We start from the raw sequence: 20280 nt of genomic DNA on the forward strand, positions 1-20280 counted from the left end.
ACCAAATGTGAACAAGACCTGGGTGTATGTTGATAATGAACTGAAGTTCTCTGTCCGTTGTGAGAAGAAGGGGAATCAAGCAACTAAGTTAGTGGGTCTTATAAGAAGGGTGTTCAGATACCTAAACACTCCTTCAAAAGTGAGGTGCTTTCCCGTTTGGAGTACATGCTGTCATCCCGACTGGTCCTCGAGATATGCTAGAGACTGTCAGTTGATTGAAAACGTCTAAAGGAGGGGCCACCAGACTGGTGCCTGCAGTATGGCACTTCAGGTACCCAGAGAGATAAGAATGTCTACAATTGACTAGCTTATACTATAGGTGGACAAGAGATAACTTTATATGTTTATACTATAAACACCTCAGAGTTCATATCTCGAGTTGGGGAATGCCTGCCACACTAGGGGTCACAGCTCAAGATTAAAGAAGCCACAAGTTCAGAAAAGTATCAGGGCAAACTTTCTCGAAGTGAGAGTTATGAACTCTTGGAACAATCTGCCAGAGAGCGTTGTGTGGCACCGAGTGTGAACTAATTCAAGACCAGTACATGCCTAATACTTGCCAACAGTGTGAGAGACCTGAATGACCGCTTAAGCGGCAAATGAGCCGATCAGTGGCGAAGAGGATAAAGTATGAAGTATATAGCATTGTTGGCAAGATTAAACGTTGGCACCCATGTGACTTTTGATTTTTTATAATCAAGGGAACATACTGTGGAAAAATACTGAGAGTACACGCAACACAGAATTTCTTAGGGAAAATGTTAACCTGTAGTATATGTATTTAAAGTGTCAAGGAATAGTAAAGTGACATCTGTTGATGAAATCAAGCTCTGATTATATAAATGATCGTTCTATTTTATACAGTACTGTACTACTAAACATAAATCATATACAGTACAGTACGTACCATTTTTACATTCAAACAGCTTTTGGCCACTAGTATACAACTGGAATCCTGCAAAAACTTGCAGCAAGAGGCCAATACGCCCCATAACCTGCCATCGTTACTCATGTATTTTTTTTTATTTATATACTGTATATATTTTTATTATTGTTTTTTATATTTTACATATCTTTGCTTGGCTTGATACCTTGAACCATTGTAAATTACAGAACACTCAATTTGCTCAGCAGGGAGGCAGTCATTGAAAATGACTAAATTATTAAGGATATAAAAAAAAACTGTACTCCCTCCTCAGGCTTGTTTTGGTCGTGCTTCTTGCCCGCAGTAAAGTACCCGAACTAATAACGTCATTGTTTGCAGCTATGAAACGCTCCTATTATTTTTACATCAAGAAACTGGTTAAAAAGTGTAGGGAATAAATGAGTGCTACATTTGTCATAGTTCAAAGAATAGAAACAGTTACAACTAATCCATATTGCATTATCTAAGTAAAGTCTATAATCAAATGACAGGAACACAGTTAAGTAAAAAACCATGGAATTGTCCAAATGACTTACAGTACTATGCTTCAATACAGTAGAAGCTAGGATAAGAAGAAAACAACCAGGGAAAACAATTAGTCTGTTAAAATAATTGATCAGCAATTATTATTAGAGGAGGAAGGTGAATTTCAACAGCAAACAAGTGATAAATATCTGATGAACCTTCAATAATGTTCGACAGACAAGTTGGACAATAAAGTATAGAGTTGGACAATAATTAGATGATAAGTTTCTGAAGTGAACTCCATATGAGTGATGTTCAGATAAAAATGTAAAAAGACTAAAGTTCTAAAGTGGAAAAAGAAACCAATCTTGAGGTGCAGCAAAGAGCCTATGAAGTTTGTAAAAGAACCAGCAGCGATACACTGTTGAACAGGTAGTCCTAAACAACATGACGAAGTTCTGAAGTTAATTCTTAGTAAGGGTTTAATGAGTTATCTTCTAAATTGAATCAATTTGGAAGATAAACAGAGAATCACTAATTAGAGATATTTCATAACCAATTAGGCTCACAATTTTATGATAAAAAACCAGGTTCAATAAAAATAATTTATACTTGAAAGGTAAGCTTTCAAAAAGGTTCTAAAGTAAAGAAAGTGAGAAGGTTCTGTATGGAAGAAATGCCAAGGTATAAATATAAAGAGCAATGGGGTGTCCTTTTGGCCCCAGTGAGAATGTGTGTGAACCACCTGTGAATGTTTGCATTGAATTTGACCCACTAGTGGTCCATGGGGAAGGAGTCAACACTAAACTAACCACACAGCTACAAAATAATCAGTAATATTCAACAGATATATCCTTTCAACAGAAAATCAAACAGGAGGTTATACAAGAGCCAACAAAAGATGGGTGGCGCTCTACAGTAAATATCTGGAAATAATTAATATTTAATGAAATGATATTCCACAGGAAATACTGGGTGGATTGATATGTTAAGAAATGTGAGGGTCTTACCACTATTGACCTGTAATGATAAATTGCAGGTATGGATTCACCATGGGCTGTTGATAAGGTCCTAAACAGAAGCAGTTTAGGAAGTTCTACACTTAAAACATGGTATCTACCTACAAGGTTTCAACACATGAATCAAAGATACAGCTGCCTCCACATGAACGTACCACAGCCTGGGAATGTGAGGGCACTGGTACGAAATGTGGCAATGCAGCGCTGTTGTAATGGGCGTGAAGCCGTGGATTACCCTGTTTGCCGGTTCCCCGTAGATCAGTCAGTCACTCAGTTGTGGCTACTCAACAATGCTGCATAACATGTATTAACGGTTCATTTATATGTTTACAGTACAATACCTCCTTTATTGTTTGTATCTTATTGAAGATGTTGATGAAAGGTATCGGAATGGTGTGAAAGATATGATAAAATCATTATTGCATAAACTTAAGCTGTAATATTATAATAAAGGTAAGTGTTATACAGTATTTGTTTGTGAAAATTGTATTTGTAAACAGATACCTGACAGCATATTAATTTACCAGTATTTACTTAATGCCAAAGGAAGGAGGCCAGTGGCCTGTTGTTCATAATTTTGTTACATATGTTTTATGAAACTCATCTTTGATATTTAATTACAGTTTGGAAACGTAACTAGAAGTCTTTATCAATAAATTTTAACAAAATTATAATTAATAATTATCATAACCCCCCTATACTGTCCCATGAACCGAGGTTTTGTATTTTCTATTTGCCACGCCATTAGAGTCCTATATAATTAGTTATCTATTTGCAGTATGGAAGGAGTACGTAGGGAAACATTTTTCATTTTACAATACCTGATTTAGGTTACCAGAGCTAATGCAGCAATCTGAACACTGATAAAAAATAAAAATGAAATATATAAATATATATATATATATATATATATATATATATATATATATATATATATATATATATATATATATATATATATATATATATAATCTCTGTGAACCAAACCTAAATATTGTCATCATTAAGCCTGAATGCAGCCCTGGACTTACAGGCCACCACCAAATAGGTCATACAATATAATTTTGTGTTCCTGGACTTATAATTCTACTGAAATCTTATGCACAGTTGGTATGAATGACAGATGGTGTAGAAATAACAGTTTGAGTGGAGCTTAATATAGGTTAATTTGGGTGTAAAATAGCTTACAGTTGAACAGAGAATAAAACGAGCTCACTTACCATCGTAATAACGTCCATCTTATAAAAGGCATCAAATAAAGATATTAAAATTTGATATCATTATATTGCAGTACCTTGGTTGTTATATTGTTCAACAACACCTTCAGTTCAAAATGAGACGCACAAGTCACTAATATCGGGCGACATACAGTACAGTATATCTCTACCGCGGGTTTGAGACACAGTGACGTTGTACTGCAGATCAATTATTGATATGCTGTCAGCTTTCTTGTTTATATATTTTAATTATCACAAACACTTTAAGGTAAAGTAGACTACCAAACATATTATAGAAATGCTGGATGTCTGACCAATAATTATCAACCAACACAGATGAGCACCTACACCTTATTATCATAATGCAATGAAATTAGTAAATGATACATTTCATAAATATCTGCAGTAACATAAAAACAATAATAACAAACAAATAAAGTATCCATATGATAAGTGTTCTTCAGCATTGATATGTGGCCACACAAAACTGGTAATTTCACTGTCCACACCCAGTCATTCAGCCCAGACTACGGCGCTGCATTGCCACATTTTGTACCTAAGTCCTCACATACTGCCAGGCTGTGGTACCTTCATGTGGTGGCAAATGTACATCATCTCATGATTATAGATACAATACAAGGATGGTTTTTAAAATGAAGCAGTGGTAAGATTTTCTAGTGAACACTTTTGGCAAATTAAAGATGTACAATTGGCTCCATCACTTAGCATTGCCAATCTTCTCTCTTCCAGAGTTGTGAACCATGAATTCTGAGGTGTGAATTCGAAACATTTGCTAGTGAGTGGAAGGGAGAGGGGAGGGTGTGTCTGGGTAGGTGTCTTGCTGTGGAGGAGAGACAGGTTGCTGGGGATGAGGAAGATAAGTGTAAAGTACTGCATATTAGTTGGGGAGATTACAATGCAAGGTAACGCTTTGACAATCGTAACGGTGTTTCCTCAGCTGAGTGTAATCGTCTAGCTCTAGCCAGATGAAAATACTAAAATTACAACAGGAGGATGAAATCATGTTCTAAGTACAGGTAAGGTGTTCCTTGCCAAAAGGGGCATTTAAGAGCAAACTGATTATAGATATGTTTGAATATACGTCTTGTAGAACTACATGGTTTGCCGATTTGAAGCCGGACAGCTGCCAAATGAACTATTTTTGTTCACATCAAGTTTGTATTACAGTACAATAAATACAGTGTGTGGTGCCCACTTCCAGATTGCTTTGATTGATTTTATTATGGCTACCGCTAGATGATTTTATTCGGCTGGGAAAGTTCCATTTCATAGTCAAGGAGTTCAAATTTCACTGATTCTACAAGACTTGTACTGTATTCAAACATATCTACAATCCATTTGCTCACAAATGCTCCATTTGCAAAGTAACACCTTACTTAGAACACGAATTCATCCTCCTTTCATCCTACTGGAACTATAGTATTTTCATTTGGCTAGTGCTAGACGATTACACTCACAGCTGAGGATACACTATCACTATTGTCTAAGTGTTATCTTGCATTGTAATATCTACCAACTGATATACACATTCCCTCCTCACTCCCAGTACACCGTCACCTTCAGAGTTCGGGGGTTCACACCTCAAGGAGAGAGAGGATTGGCAACACTATGTGGTAAATGCAGGAGTGGAGCCAACTGTGCTTCAGTAAATTATTGAGGAGTTTCAACAGTCAACTTTGTGTAAGATTCTACAATGAAGTGTTGTGTAAGTTCTACATGAAACTGGTTGTGGAAGTTTAGTGAATCACTGAAGATGATGTAAAATGAACTACTGTTGTGTAAATTTCATAATAAACAAGTGAAAGGATTCAACAATAAACCAGAGATGAGATGTAGCAATGGACCTCTAACAAAATTGTATAGGGAGCCAGTGGTAAAGCCACCAGTGGTGGGTCAACAGGTTCTATAGTGACCCTGTATTGTAATAAATTTTAGTGAACTAATGATGGATATGATGGATGAGCTTAAAGCTCAGAAATTTTACAATAGTATCGGAACATACATACAAAGAACCACAAGTGATGCTTAACAAACATCAGGTTCTACCACGTAATAATTACCTTCATGAGTTAATTAACACCTGTTCTAATTCAACTAAATAATGGAAGTTTAACACATCAGTAGCAAGGCTCCCCTGCTGGTCTCCCCAAGCAAGACTTGCTCCCAATAATGAAGAATAAGTGATACAAAACAAATGGAAAAGAAGACATGCCAGAAGATAGAAAAAAAGTTACATCAACGGAGGACAGAAAACTGAGCGACCATGACTGAAGATTGAGGATAAAGAACAAACAATTGACACCACAGCAAGATGGTTGTGGATGGGAAGGGAAGTGCCAATGACAATACAAAAATACTATGATAAAACATGGAATGATCTCACTACATGAGGATGTGTTGTGAGGTGTAAGTGCTGGGGGTGAGGGAGTGAAGGGCCAGTGATAGAAGGAATAAAGAAAAAAAAAAGAAAATGAGAGACAACATTCGGACAAAGAAAGAAGTTCGAAATGATATAAAGAAGAAGTGGAGAGAAAATATTGGAAGAGAGACAAGAAAATGGTGAAGAAGAAGGTTGGCACAATATGAGGGAGAAAGTGAAGACTCTCCACTGCTGGTACACAACTAACAATGGACCCCACACATGCTAACTCCCAACAGACAGGAGAAGTTGTCATACTTACTGTCACAGTCACTTCCTGGAAAAGAAGAAGAAAAAAAAACAGGAATTACTCATGATGTTCTATTTAACTCAGAATTTGGTTAACTGATACATTACACTGACAACAACAAGTGGGAGAGACAGTTAAGTTAGTGAAATGAAATCTGAAGAACACTTGTAGCCATTGAACACTCGGTCTTCTTTGGCTTCTTCTACAGTACGTCCCTTCTATGTCATTCAAAATGTTCAATGGGAATAATTTCTGCTCAACACGGATGGTTTCATCCTAACTTGTGCCAGTCTCAGGTTATTAAAGACAGAGGGGGCGTGTAGTGGATTGTTTCTTATACTCTGTACATACAAATACAGTTTAAGTAAGTTTTGAAGTTGACTTTACAAGGGGCAGTATACAGTACTATCAAGAAATGTGATGTCTAGACTAGCTATTAACATAACCTCTACAGGATAATGGAACCTGTACTTGTATATTACCATAAGAGGAGGACCTCACAGGATGATGATACGTCACTTAATGCAGTACACTATCATGAAATGTTGCCTTTATATTGCAATGGTACGTGACCCCTACAAAATTATGTTACCAATATATAGCTATTCAATAAATGTGGTCTATTTTCTATCAATAAACTTTCCTATTTACAGTTTGCAACTGTGTTCTCTATCATACCAATGTAATCCTTCATGTTAGAGCACTGGAGGAGGAGGAAAGGCTACAGAACACTTCTGTACACAGACCTGGGGAGAGACATGGGTACAGATGTATTCACAGAAACTTTATTGAAATGAGGGAACCCAATATGGCTTTAGTTTAAGCACCTTCACAAGGCCCACAACACACTGCCTCCTGGTCAAGACAAGGACAACAGATGCGTTATTGGTAATCTCCTCAGCCGTACCTCTCCATTGGGACAGTTGTTTGGAGCGTTGGTGTGGGAACACTGGGAGTTGCCGCAGTTAGCGCACGACACCATTTCATGTGAATTCCTGTTGCCAGATGGGACATCCCCGATGGCACCACATGCACTGCTGTCTGAACCCGCAGGACCGCCAGGCCGCTTCCGCTCCGTCTGTAACGAGAGGCTCCAGGGTGATGCAAAGGCTCGTGCACAGGGCTTGAGGCTGCGGTCAGGCAAGCCAACCAAAGCTGTGTTGCTGGCGGCATCAATCAATATTAAGTGTGCTTGTGTGCAGGGAAGCTTAACTGGCTGAAGATCCAACCGGTTACATAGCCTTGCTAACATAACATTATTTTATACAAGGAAAAGTAATTTCTTTATAATACTGTAAGAAACACAGAGCAAAATCGATCTGGATTACTGACTGAAAAGCTGGCGGGCGGTTTTGACGGCCTGGGCAGCATATCAGGTTCCTGACACTATATCAACACACTGAGATCGACATAAACGAGATTAAAGTCAAAGCTGGAGCGTGACACAGGTGGTGCGGAACAACAAGTGCGTTACACAGGTGCTGCGGAAAACAAGTGCGTTACACTGTTGCGGAACAACTAGTGCGTTATACACAGGTGCTGCAGAAAACAAATGCGTTACACTGGTGGTGCTAGACAACTAGTGTGTTATACAGGTGGTGCGGAATAACTACTACTGTACTGAGAAAGGTGATATGGAACAAACCAGTGAGTTAGAGCAAGCACAAGCCAGTAAGGCAGGGGAGTGTACTCACTGGGGTCCATGGCAGGCACACCAACATATCACTCCCACCTAACTTTTACAAACCCCATACATCACACTACACTCACACTGCCTAACACTGTGTCACATTACCATCACACTGCCTAACACTGTCACATTACCATCACACTGCCTAACACTGTCACATTACCATCACACTGCCTAACACTGTCACATTACCATCACACTGCCTAACACTGTCACATTACCATCACTGCCTAACACTGTCACATTACCATCACTGCCTAACACTGTCACATTACCATCACACTGCCTAACACTGTCACATTACTATCACACTGCCTAACACTGTCACATTACCATCACACTGCCTAACACTGTCACATTACCCACACTGCCTAACACTGTCACATTACCATCACACTGCCCTAACACTGTCACATTACCATCACACTGCCTAACAGTGTCACATTACCATCACACTGCCTAACACTGTCACATTACCATCACTGCTAACACTGTCACATTACCATCACTGCCTAACACTGCTCACACTGCTAACACTGTCACATTACCATCACACTGCCTAACCTGTCACATTACCATCCACTGCCTAACTGTCACATACCATCACACTGCCTAACACTGTCACATACCATCACACTGCCTAACACTGTCACATTACCATCACACTGCCTAATACTGTCACATTACCATCACTGCCTAACACTGTCACATTACCATCACACTGCCTAACACTGTCACATTACCATCACTGCCTAACACTGTCACATTACCATCACACTGCCTAACACTGTCACATTACCATCACACTGCCTAACACTGTCACAGTACCATCACACTGTCTAACACACATTACCATCACACTGCCTAACACTGTCACATTACCATCACACTGCCTAACACTGTCACATTACCATCACACTGCCTAACACTGTCACATTACCATCACACTGCCTAACACTGTCACATTACCATCACACTGCCTAACACTGCACATTACCATCACACTGCCTAACACTGTCACATTACCATCACACTGCCTAACACTGTCACATTACCATCACACTGCCTAACACTGTCACATTACCATCACACTGCCTAACACTGTCACATTACCATCACACTGCCTAACACTGTCACATTACCATCACACTGCCTAACACTGTCACATTACCATCACACTGCCCACCACTGTCACATTACCATCACACTGCCTAACACTGTCACATCATCATCATACTGCCTAACACTGTCACATTACCATCACACTGCCTAACACTGTCACATTACCATCACACTGCCTAACACTGTCACATTACCATCACACTGCCTAACACTGTCACATCATCATCATACTGCCTAACACTGTCACATTACCATCACACTGCCTAACACTGTGTCACATTACCATCACACTGCCTAACACTGTCACATTACCATCACACTGCCTAACACTGTCACATTACCATCACACTGCCTAACACTGTCACATTACCATCACACTGCCTAACACTGTCACATTACCATCACTGCCTAACACTGTCACATTACCATCACTGCCTAACACTGTCACAACATCTGCCAACACTGTCACATACCATCACACTGCCTAACACTGTCACATTACCATCACACTGCCTAACACTGTCACATTACCATCACACTGCCTAACACTGTCACATTACCATCACTGCCTAACACTGTCACATTACCATCACTGCCTAACACTGTCACATCATCATCACACTTATGTTTACCATCTAAATCTATTTGAATAATAAACTGGCCATTTTTTAATTTATTTAATCCCTGTCCATCTGTGGGTGTAAACACGCATCACCCATCTACATGTGAATAAATACCTATCCAAACATTTAAACATTTTTGCTACCACTCACAGAAGATTTTAATAGAAACTTGTTATTTCTTTCTTTGTTTCCTTCATGATACTGTTAATATCTAACATCTAAAACTGTAAAAGTTATATGCAAGCCGAGTGTTTCCACCTTCATCCACACCACTCTTAAATCGACATGGTCTTTCACCCTAAACATCTTATCTCAAATCATTTTCAAGTTAACAATTTAATCTTTTGGCAGGCATTCTTATATATATATATATATGTGTGTGTGTGTGTGTGTGTGTGTGTGTGTGTGTGTGTGCTATCAGAAGGTAGTGAATCACCTACCTGTATTTCATAACCGAGTAGTTCCTCACTTTTTGTGTTGTAAGCAATCCTGTATACTACTACGAGAATATATTCATACAGGAGAAAGATTATTTAAATGACCACCCAAACACTCTTCTCTGAATACTTGCCTACTAATTAAAGTAATGCGTCTCTTCATTAGTGTAACTCATGTCTCAACACCTCAGTAGGGTCTCAACACTACAGTAGGCTCTCATCACTACATGCCGTCACTCCTTATTCACTTATTGTCCTCACGTTCAACACTACCTAACTACTGTACTATATATCAGCCACAGAACACTTACTGCCATGTCAAAAAAACACATGGGCAACCTAACTTCCTAGTACTAAAACACACAAACCAGAAAATACGGTGTATCTGTATGTTTTAGTTTCTTTGCGAATACACACCTACTAAGATTGCACAGTAGGGGCCAAGCAGGAGAGTCACTGTTGGCAGTGACCAAGTGAGCGTCTTACACTGCCAGTGCTTGGCAAGCCAGGGGTGTGCAGCACAGGCTGGTAACACTACCGTGACAATAACATTGTTTACTCCTCACAACTGTTCCTCTACCATGCAGATTTTTTGTTGATTCCTCATCCACCAAGCTGTTACTGAAGGCTGATATAATATACTGTTGACACAGCCACGGGCAAGCTTGACTCATGCATAAATCCTGGAGATACTGCACCTTCCCCCTCGCTCATCAGTGTTGCTTTCTTACCTCATGACTTTCTTGATCCCAAATACAGACAACAAAGATTAACCAAATAGATCACTCCATGTTCTAAGTTTTTACCCAAATTATAGCAAATGACTGATTAATTATTAGGCAACCAGGTTTTTGTAACAACACATATAAAGCTCAGGATTGGTAGGTGCGGCTGTGGAGAATCAGAGGAGGTAGGCGTGAGGGCCAATGAGCAGCCTGGATCCGGTAGCCAAGCCGTGGCGTGTTGGACGTCAGTAGTGAGGTGAGGTGAGGGTGGGGGATGGAGGGGCACCGACGTCTTGTTTGACATCCATGAAGACCAAATTGTAATATGGTGCACAAACATTGCCTTATTTTCTTTAAAGCGACATTTTAATTTAATCTACTGTATATGTGGCCACTAAAACGTTCAGTGCATATACTTACTACATAAGGTGATTATCTCAAGTCAAAATATACTACTTTTGGTAAAAAAAAAAATCTTTATAATTTATGGAATGCAGATGTTTAAGTGTGTGCCTACATTGCCTATGTACGTGTGTATTTACGCATATCACGGGTAAAATAAACAAATATACGTACACTCACAAACCCACAGGCACACAAAACATACACAGAAAATTAGGATATGATTACTAGTCTACGTGAAAGCTGTACAACAAATGTTTTGATGTTATACAACTCATCAAGCCTCATTTTAAGTGTTTGTGAAATGAGTGTGTGCCATGACTAAATGAGGAAAAAACACTGTATTCTGAAAGAACATCCTCCAGGAATTGAAAACAGTAATTCAACGTACTATACACCCCATGCAACCAGAGTCCGACAACATGGCTGCTTGCGAGGGTCATCAAATACTAGGGAATGATGCAAGGGATGGTGTGACTACTGCTACTAGTGAGTCGTGTGGGAGGGTAAAAACTCATGAGGTAACTAAATAACGAAGCGGGTGGTTCACTGAGGCAACACTAAGACTAGGACCGTCACACTTAAGTGTTAGGTCAAGGTGTGCGGCTGGTGACGTTGGGCCGATAGGTTCCCGCGTGTCCTCGCCTGCACCAGTCTTGACGGGAAACATATAACAGGAACAAAGGGTAGCAGTGGCGGCTTCTCTAGATCTTTCCATATGACTGTGACTCAGATACCTGTTCCCGCAAGACTGGCGCGGTCATGAGAAACACCCAAGGATGCGACCGTCATGTATGACATACCCTGACGTAACACTCCGTGCTCCAGGTTTAACAAGGTGTTACTTACAAGGTAATCCCTCTACACAGGGAGCCAAAATCAAGGAAATAATTCTATGTTAATTGAGATGTTTATCTTATATAATGTTTTAATATAATTCAATTATTCACAAAAGCATATGATGATATATTTGCATGATTCACTCAACGAATGTTCTACTCTAGAACTAGACTTACTAAATGTTACTCTGAGTACACTGACTATGGCACAAGGTGAAAGTCGTCGACATCTACTCACAGACACCAGGCACTAGTGGGGGAAGCGCTATCTGTCTACTGTACTGTAAGGTTACACTGGAAGCACGCTCACCACGGCTTACGGAATGACTGTCTCTTGCCACACCGCCAAAGCTCCTAATAGCTTTGGCGTGTTGGGCTAAACTGAGTCTTTGACCTTACTTCCACAGGGGCGGTTTTGTATTTAAAGTATCTTTATGTTAAGGGCGACAATGATTTGATATGTTGTGTGCAGAAAGTGAATGAAACCTACATGATAAAGGTGTTTATTTTACCGGCTTAAACAAAAATACAAATAAACTAAAAACGTGTAGTAGAGAAAAGAGAAAGACAGATGAGTATAATAAGAGAAGAGATCACCCTGTACCTGGACTGTCCATAATAATAATAATAATAACAATAATAATAATAATAATAATAATAATAATAATCAAAGCAGAGAAACAAACAACATAACAACAAACACATTGATGACGAACACATGAAGAAATGACTATCAAAAGAGGTAAGAACAACACCAAGCTCTGACAGAAATACAAACTGAACCTTGAGAAAGAAAAATACAGATAAACAACACTGAAACCATGACTACATTATCGACTTCTTAAAAAAATCTGCTGGACTTGGCAAATAATGGCTAATAAAACTTTCTAACTATCAAACTAATAAGACTTTAACCATAAAAGTTCAGACATTTAAGGCTTTACAACTAAGTCTGGATAATGTAGGTCTGGTTTCTCAAACATTACCAAGTCTGGATAATCAAGGCTTAGATAAATAATCTGGAGATTAGAAAAAATCATATTGTTCATTAACCAAAGGTTCAAAAATCAAAACTTATCCTAACCAAGTCTGGATAATAAATCGGTAACTTAAAGAAACTTATAACGGAAGTCTAACTGAAACAGTTAATACAAAGGCTTATTATGCAAAACAATTCGCTCGTATTTATTTTCATCTAGAAACCCCAAGATGATACTTTAGATATTAACTAAACTTAAAATGAACAGCGAGTGGAACATAGATGTTAAAAAGAATAAATCTTGCTAATGAACCAAATACGAACAACGTAAGACGATTATTTTCAAGTTAGTCAAGGACTAACTTAAAAAAAATGGCTGATCAAATTTTAACTAATAAAAATAAGGATATTTGAGGTTTACATTTAAAAACAACAGATATTCAAAGTTTAAATTAAATAACCTTAACCAAATCTGTATCGTCTAATTAAGTGAGTAAGAAGCTTAGTGCAGCAAATAGTAACTGCGGCGAGTGGTTCAATAGACGAATTAATCGAGCTAAATCTAAGAATTAATGCAATCCAACCAAAGATAAAAATAATAAACAAAACAAAGTAAGGAACCCAAAGCTTCAGAAAGTATAGATAATCAAAGTTCTGATGTGGTGAGTTTTCTTCCCAAACACAAGTAAGTGGCGATACGGGGAAAGGACTAAATTCCTCAAAACTAACTGCAAAAAAAGAAAAAAAATATCCATATTTATATCCTACTTCGAAGACTCGTAAACTAATGGAAAACAAGATTATAACATCCCCAAAAAAATCTATTAAAAATCAAGGTAATGAAAATCACTAGTTATTTATTTAAGCATAAAAAAGATAATACTGTAATAACAAAAAAAAAATAAAATAAAATAAAAAATATATAGAAAGCCTATCTACACTAAAATCCTGTTACTGATAACCAGACACCCAAGAAATAAGTTCGCATACCTAGGCTTCGACCCAAACACCTTCAGAAATAAGATCTTCCAACTCTTGTCAAGAAGCTGGAGCGGTGAGTAGCGATGTAGTAAGCCTACAGTAGGGGCACTGGGGCAGGCTGCTGAAGGTAGAGTGGGGGGAGGGGTAACAGGGGTGGTGGATGTTGGCGTACCTCCTACATCGGGCTAGGCGACAGAACTAACTAAAGGCCATTTGAGAGACACTGCTGCACAATATTACCAATAATATTCTGTGTCATTACTACGGAGAGGGTTCTATTTTTTTTTCTCTTCTGGTGATATCAGTGAATTTATTTTAATGACGTCATCGCAAAAAAACAAGATTGTGGTTCACCTATCACTTTGATAACGTGTACAAGAAGCCATGCATTCTAAAATCGACTACTTCATGATATATCTAATTCTAATTAATGTCATTCCTGGTCAAGTTCCTACCTTGCCTCCCCCCCAAAAAAAAAATAAATTCTAGGGTGTGATATGTTAAAAAAATCAATTGGGGCTACGGATACCATTAAGTACTGTATCTTGTTGTAGTAATATCAGCAATGCCAATAAATACGGGTCATGATTTTTGTACGTTACTAGGAGTACTAAAGCCAAGTTCGCATAGCACATTAGACTATACAAAACATTATTAAAAAAGACATTACTATACTCTGAGTGGCGTCTAAAAAATAATTAAATTCACCCCAAAAAATCTACAGTAGAAAATCTAGAGATGAATTTCCACTAACAAGGTTCATCACATCCTGTAAGAATACTGTACACACTCCTCACAACTTAATATTAATACATACGGAAAGTCTTGACTATAAATTTCGTACATATACAAATCTTGGAAACGGTTTGGTCATAGCTAAATCTACAGTCATCCACCGACATGACTACGCTATAACACTACCTATACAAGTACTCTGCTCATGCGTACACGCTGAGCCTCTCCTCCCCGTACCAGACACTGAAGCGCCTAAACATGAATTAAGGCAGAGAAGCCACGCTGGGTAGACTGAAAAAAGCTCCATACAACTATGCACACATATAACCTATTCAAATATTAACCAATAAATAGAATCACTTTTTAATTGTCTAGTAAAGACCCAAATATGTACAGCTGGCATCATAGAAAGCGGGAAATTTTGTTGGCATATCCTCGAGGTAATAGGTGGTATTTTTTTAATGAATGAATCACTTTGGTCCGTTGAATCAGTGATTCATTCATGAAAAAATACTACCTACCACCACGAGGAGATGCCAGAAGTCTCTATAGTATTGGCCAAAATTTTTTCACTTCTTTATTTGAAACATTGAAATATACGTTATCCGAAAACCAGGTGAGAATCAGAAAAATGCGTCATCTGTGTGTCCGGGAGGTGGTGTATTTTGGGTGGTCCAGTCTACCTCGCGGTGACCTCTACATGATGGAGGAACTAAGCTAGAGATTCAAGGACATATAGCTGGTGTAGAGGAGGTCAAAGGAAACTAATGGGCGAGTAGTACAAATAGACACAGCTCAGGTGATGCAGCCTAGCCCAAACTCAATGGTGGAGGAGGAGTGGAACGAGGATAAAGTGGTAGGATTTAAAGGGCAAGAGAGTAAAGAGAGGCGAATGATAAGGCAAGGGCGAAAGAGAGAGGCACAAGGAGAATGAAAACTGGAGGAACTGTATAGAGGCAGATGAGGTATATGGACAGGTAGGGCAGCATACGGAAGTGGAGGATAATATAGAGAAGTGTTAAGGAGGGATGATGGAATGAAGAACGGAGGGGATGTGAGGAATGGAGGGGAAGGATACAGAGAGAAGAGGGGAGGGCAGGGATAGAGATATGAGAGGAAGGGAGGGAACAGCAAAGGAGAGGGGAAGGGTAGAGTTAAATAGATGAAAGGAGGAGATGGAAGGGGCAGAGTAAAGAAGGGGAGGGTAATGAAGAGATAGAGAGAGGGTGGAGGGGATAGAATGGACAGAGTAAAAGGAGGACAGATAGAGAAGGTGGAGAGGGGAGGGAGAGGAAGTCAAGGGAAGAAGAACAGACACTAACAAATAAAAGCGCGGCGGACGAAGGGGAGAGGCTATAGATCATAGCTTCAAGAAGCTCAACTTTCTTTTGTTACAATTTGTATTCATAATGGTAAGACCATGAAAGTGAATAACAATAATAAAAAAAAAAATACAATCCATCATCCAGACTTGGGAAGAACGACACTCGTAGACTGTTTGTTAGTTCAACATGTGATTAAGAAGACTGGAAGCTCTATATATATATACAATAATAAGCAGACAGTACACAATGCAGAGGTCCAACTAAGTGGCCGATGAATGTACAACTTGACGAGACAGGCAAGACACAACGGCCACGGTACAAGTGCTGGGGAAGTGGACAGAAGGGGAGGGAGGGAGACACGGGTGTTACTATCTTATATAGAACCACCACCTCATACAGCACACTGCTTCCTGGATTAATTTGGTCAATAAACGACTGGTAGTTGATACAGTTAAGTGGCTGCACGACTGATAATTCATCACACTAGGGGCTGGATAGTTAAAAGTCATCATACTAGTGGTTGGACAGTTAAGTCATCATACTAGTGGTTGGACAGTTAAGTCATCATACTAGTGGTTGGACAGTTAAGTCATCATACTAGTGGTTGGACAGTTAAGTCATCATACTAGTGGTTGGACAGTTAAGTCATCATACTAGTGGTTGGACAGTCAAGTCATCATACTAGTGGTTGGACAGTTAAGTCATCATACTAGTGGTTGGACAGTCAAGTCATCATATTAGTAGCTGAACAGTTACAAAATTCATCAAACTACAGGTAGCAACTGGACAGTTTAAAGTCCTCGCACTACCAGTCAAACAGTTAAAATCAACAGTTAAGTCTCGATGTAGAAACTGATCATATTTCTCACTAGTCGCTACTCGTTAACACTGACTGGGTTCTGAGACTCTTTACCGGAACTCAGAGACGCTGCTCAGTCACCACTCTGGCCATTGATACTGCAGGTGGAGGGAGGACTGGTGGAGTGATGGGGAAGAGGTGGTGGAGTGATGGGGAAGAGGTGGTGGAGTGATGGGGAAGAGGTGGTGGAGTGGTGGGGAAGAGGTGGTGGAGTGATGGGGAAGAGGTGGTGATGGGGAAGAGGTGGTGGAGTGATGGGGAAGAGGTGGTGGAGTGGTGGGGAAGAGGTGGTGGAGTGATGGGGAAGAGGTGGTGGAGTGGTGGGGAAGAGGTGGTGGAGTGATGGGGAAGAGCTGGTGGAGTGATGGGGAAGAGGTGGTGGAGTGATGGGGAAGAGGTGGTGGAGTGATGGGAAGAGGTGGTGGGAGTGGTGGGGAAGAGGTGGTGGAGGACGGGAAGAGGTGTTGAGTGGTGGGGAAGAGTTGGGGAGTGACGGGTGGAGGTGGTGGAGAGGGGAAGAAATGGGAGTAATGAGGAAGAGGTGGTGGAGGATGGGGAAGAGGTGGTGGAGTGGTGGGGAAGAGGTGGTGGAGGATGGGGAAAGGTGGTGGAGTGACGGGGAGGAGGTGGTGGGAGTGGTAGGGAAGAGGTGTGAGTGGTGGGGAAGAGGTGGTGGAGGACGGAAAAGAGGTGGGAGGGTGGGGAAGAGGTGGTGGAGTGATCGGGAGTAGGTGGAGTGGTGGGGAAGAAGTGGTGGAGGATGGGGAAGAGGTGGGTAAGTGATGGGGAAGAAGGGGAGTGGTGGGAAGAAATGGTGGAGTAATGAGGAAGAGGTGGTGGAGTGGTGGGGAAGAGGTGGTGGAGTGGTGGGGAAGAGGTGGTGGAGTGACGGGGAAGAGGTGTTGGAGTGGGGAAGAGTTGGTGAGTGACGGGTGGAGGTGGTGGGAGGGTGGGGAAGAAATGGTGGAGTAATGAGGAAGAGGTGGGAGGATGGGGAAGAGGTGTGGAGTGGTGGGGGAAGAGGTGGTGGGAGTGAGGGGGGAAAAGGTGGTGAAGTGGTGGGGAAGAGGTGGTGGTGTGATGGGGGAAGAGGTGGTGGAGGATGGGGAAGAGGTGGTGGAGGATGGGGAAAAGGTGGGGAGGACGGGGAGGAGGTGGGAGTGATGGGGAAGAGGTGGTGGAGTGTTGGGGAAGAGGTGGTGGAGGGATGAGGAAGAGGTGGTGGGAGGATGGGGAGGTGGTGGGAGGATGGGGAAGAGGTAGGGAGTGTTGGGGAAGAGGTGGTGGGAGTGATGAGGAAGAGGTGGAGGAGTGGTGGGGAAGAGGTGGTGGGAGTGATGGGAAGAGGTGGTGGAGGATGGGGAGGTGGTGGGAGTGACGGGGTGGAAGAGGTGGTGGAGTGACGGGGAAGAGGTGGTGGAGGAGGGGAAGAGGTGGTAGAGTGGCGGGGAAGAGGTGGTGGAGTGGTGGGGGGAAGAGGTGGTGGAGACTGAAGAGGTGGTGGAGTGGTGGGGAAGAGGTGGTGGGTGATGGGAAGAGGTGGTGGAGTGGTGGGAAGAGGTGGTGGAGTGATGGGAAGAGGTGGTGGAGGAGGGAAGAGGTGGTGGAGGGTGGGGAGAGGTGGTGGAAGTGACAGGAGGTGGTGGTGGGGAAGAGGTGGTAATGGGGAAAGAGGTGGTGAAGTGATGGGAGGAGGTGGTGGAGTGGTGGGGAGAGGTGGTGGAGTGGTAGAGAGGTGGTGGGTGGTGGGGAGAGGTGGGTGGTGGTGAGAAGAGGTGGAGGATGGGGAAGAGGTGGTGGAGTGTGGGGGAGAGGTGGGGTGGTGGGGAGTGGTGGAGTGGGTGGGGGAAGAGGTGTGGAATGGTGAAGAGGTGGTGGAGTGATGGGGGAGGTGGGTGGAGTGATGGGAAGAGGTGGTGGGTGGGGAGAGGTGGTGAGTGGGGGAAGAGGTGGGGAATGGTAGGGAAGGGTGGTGGAGTGAGGGGGAGGAGGTGGTGGATGGTGGGGGAAGAGGTGTGGAGTGGTGGGGAAGAGATGGTGGAGTGATAGGGAAGGTGGTGGAGTGGTGGGAAGGGGTGGTGGGTGGGGGAGGTGGGAGTGATGGGGAAAGTGGGAGGGGGAAGAGGTGGTGGTGAGGGAAGAGGTGGTGGTGGGGAAAGGTGGGGTGGAGTGAAGGGAGGGTGGTGGAGTAGTGGGGAAGAGGTGGGTTGGGGGAAGGTGGTGGAGGTGGTGGAGTGATGGGGAAGAGGTGGGTGGAGTGATGAGGAAGAGGTGGTGGAGTGATGGGGAGAGGTGGGGTGGAGTGGTGGAAGGTGGGGAGTGTGAGGAAGGGGTGGTGGGGGGTGGGAGGTGGTGGAGTGAAGGAAAGGGTGGTGGGTGACAGGGGAAGGGTGTGGTGGTGGGAGGTGTGGGGAAGAGGTGGTGAGTGATGGGGAAAGGTGGTGGAGTGATGGGGAAGAGGTGGTGGAGTGATGGAAGAGGTGGTGGAGGATGGGAGGTGGTGGGTGTGGGGAAGGGGAGTGGGGAAGAGGTGGTGGAGGGTGGAAGAGGGGTGGAGTGGGGGGGGAGGGGGGGGGGGGGTGGGGGGTGATGGGGAGCTGGGGACGCTGGATAGAAGGAAGGGGAAAGGACGGTAAGAAAGGGAGGATGGACTGGGAGGGAGGATCAGCTGGAAGGAAGGGGAGCAGGAGGGAAAGAGGGGTTCGAGGAAGGGAGGAAGGGTTGGAGGGAGGGGTTGGTAAGGAAGAGAGGATGGGTAGAGGAGAGATGGGTTGGAAAGGGAGGAGGTGTTGTGGAAGGAGGGAGAGAAAGGGGTTGAGTGGGAGGAAAGGAGGGCTGAAGGAAGGGGAGGAGGGGTTGGAGGAGGAAGGGAGAGGTTGGAAGGGAGGGAGGAGGGGTTGGAGGGGAGGGAGGAGGGGGTTGGAGGGAGGGAGGGAGGGGTTGAAAGGAAGGGAGGAGGGGTTGAAGGAGGAGAAGGAGGGGTTGGAGGGAGGAGGAGGAGTTGGAGGAGGAGGAGGGGTTGAAGGAGGTGTGGGGGGGAGAAGGGGAGGGAGGGTTGGGTGAGGGAGGAGGGTTGGAGGAGGGAGGGGAGGAGGAGGGAGGAGGGGTTGGAGGGAGGGAGGAGGGTTGGAGTGATGGGAGAAGGGTTAGAGGAAGTGGAGGATGGGTTGGAGGGAGGGAGGAGGGGTTGGAGGGAGGGAGGAGGGTTGAAAGGAAGGGGAGGAGGGTTGGAGGGAGGGAGGAGGGT

This window comes from Homarus americanus, unplaced genomic scaffold, assembly GCF_018991925.1.
Source record: "Homarus americanus isolate GMGI-L3 unplaced genomic scaffold, GMGI_Hamer_2.0 scaffold1024, whole genome shotgun sequence".
Lineage (NCBI taxonomy): Eukaryota > Metazoa > Arthropoda > Malacostraca > Decapoda > Nephropidae > Homarus > Homarus americanus.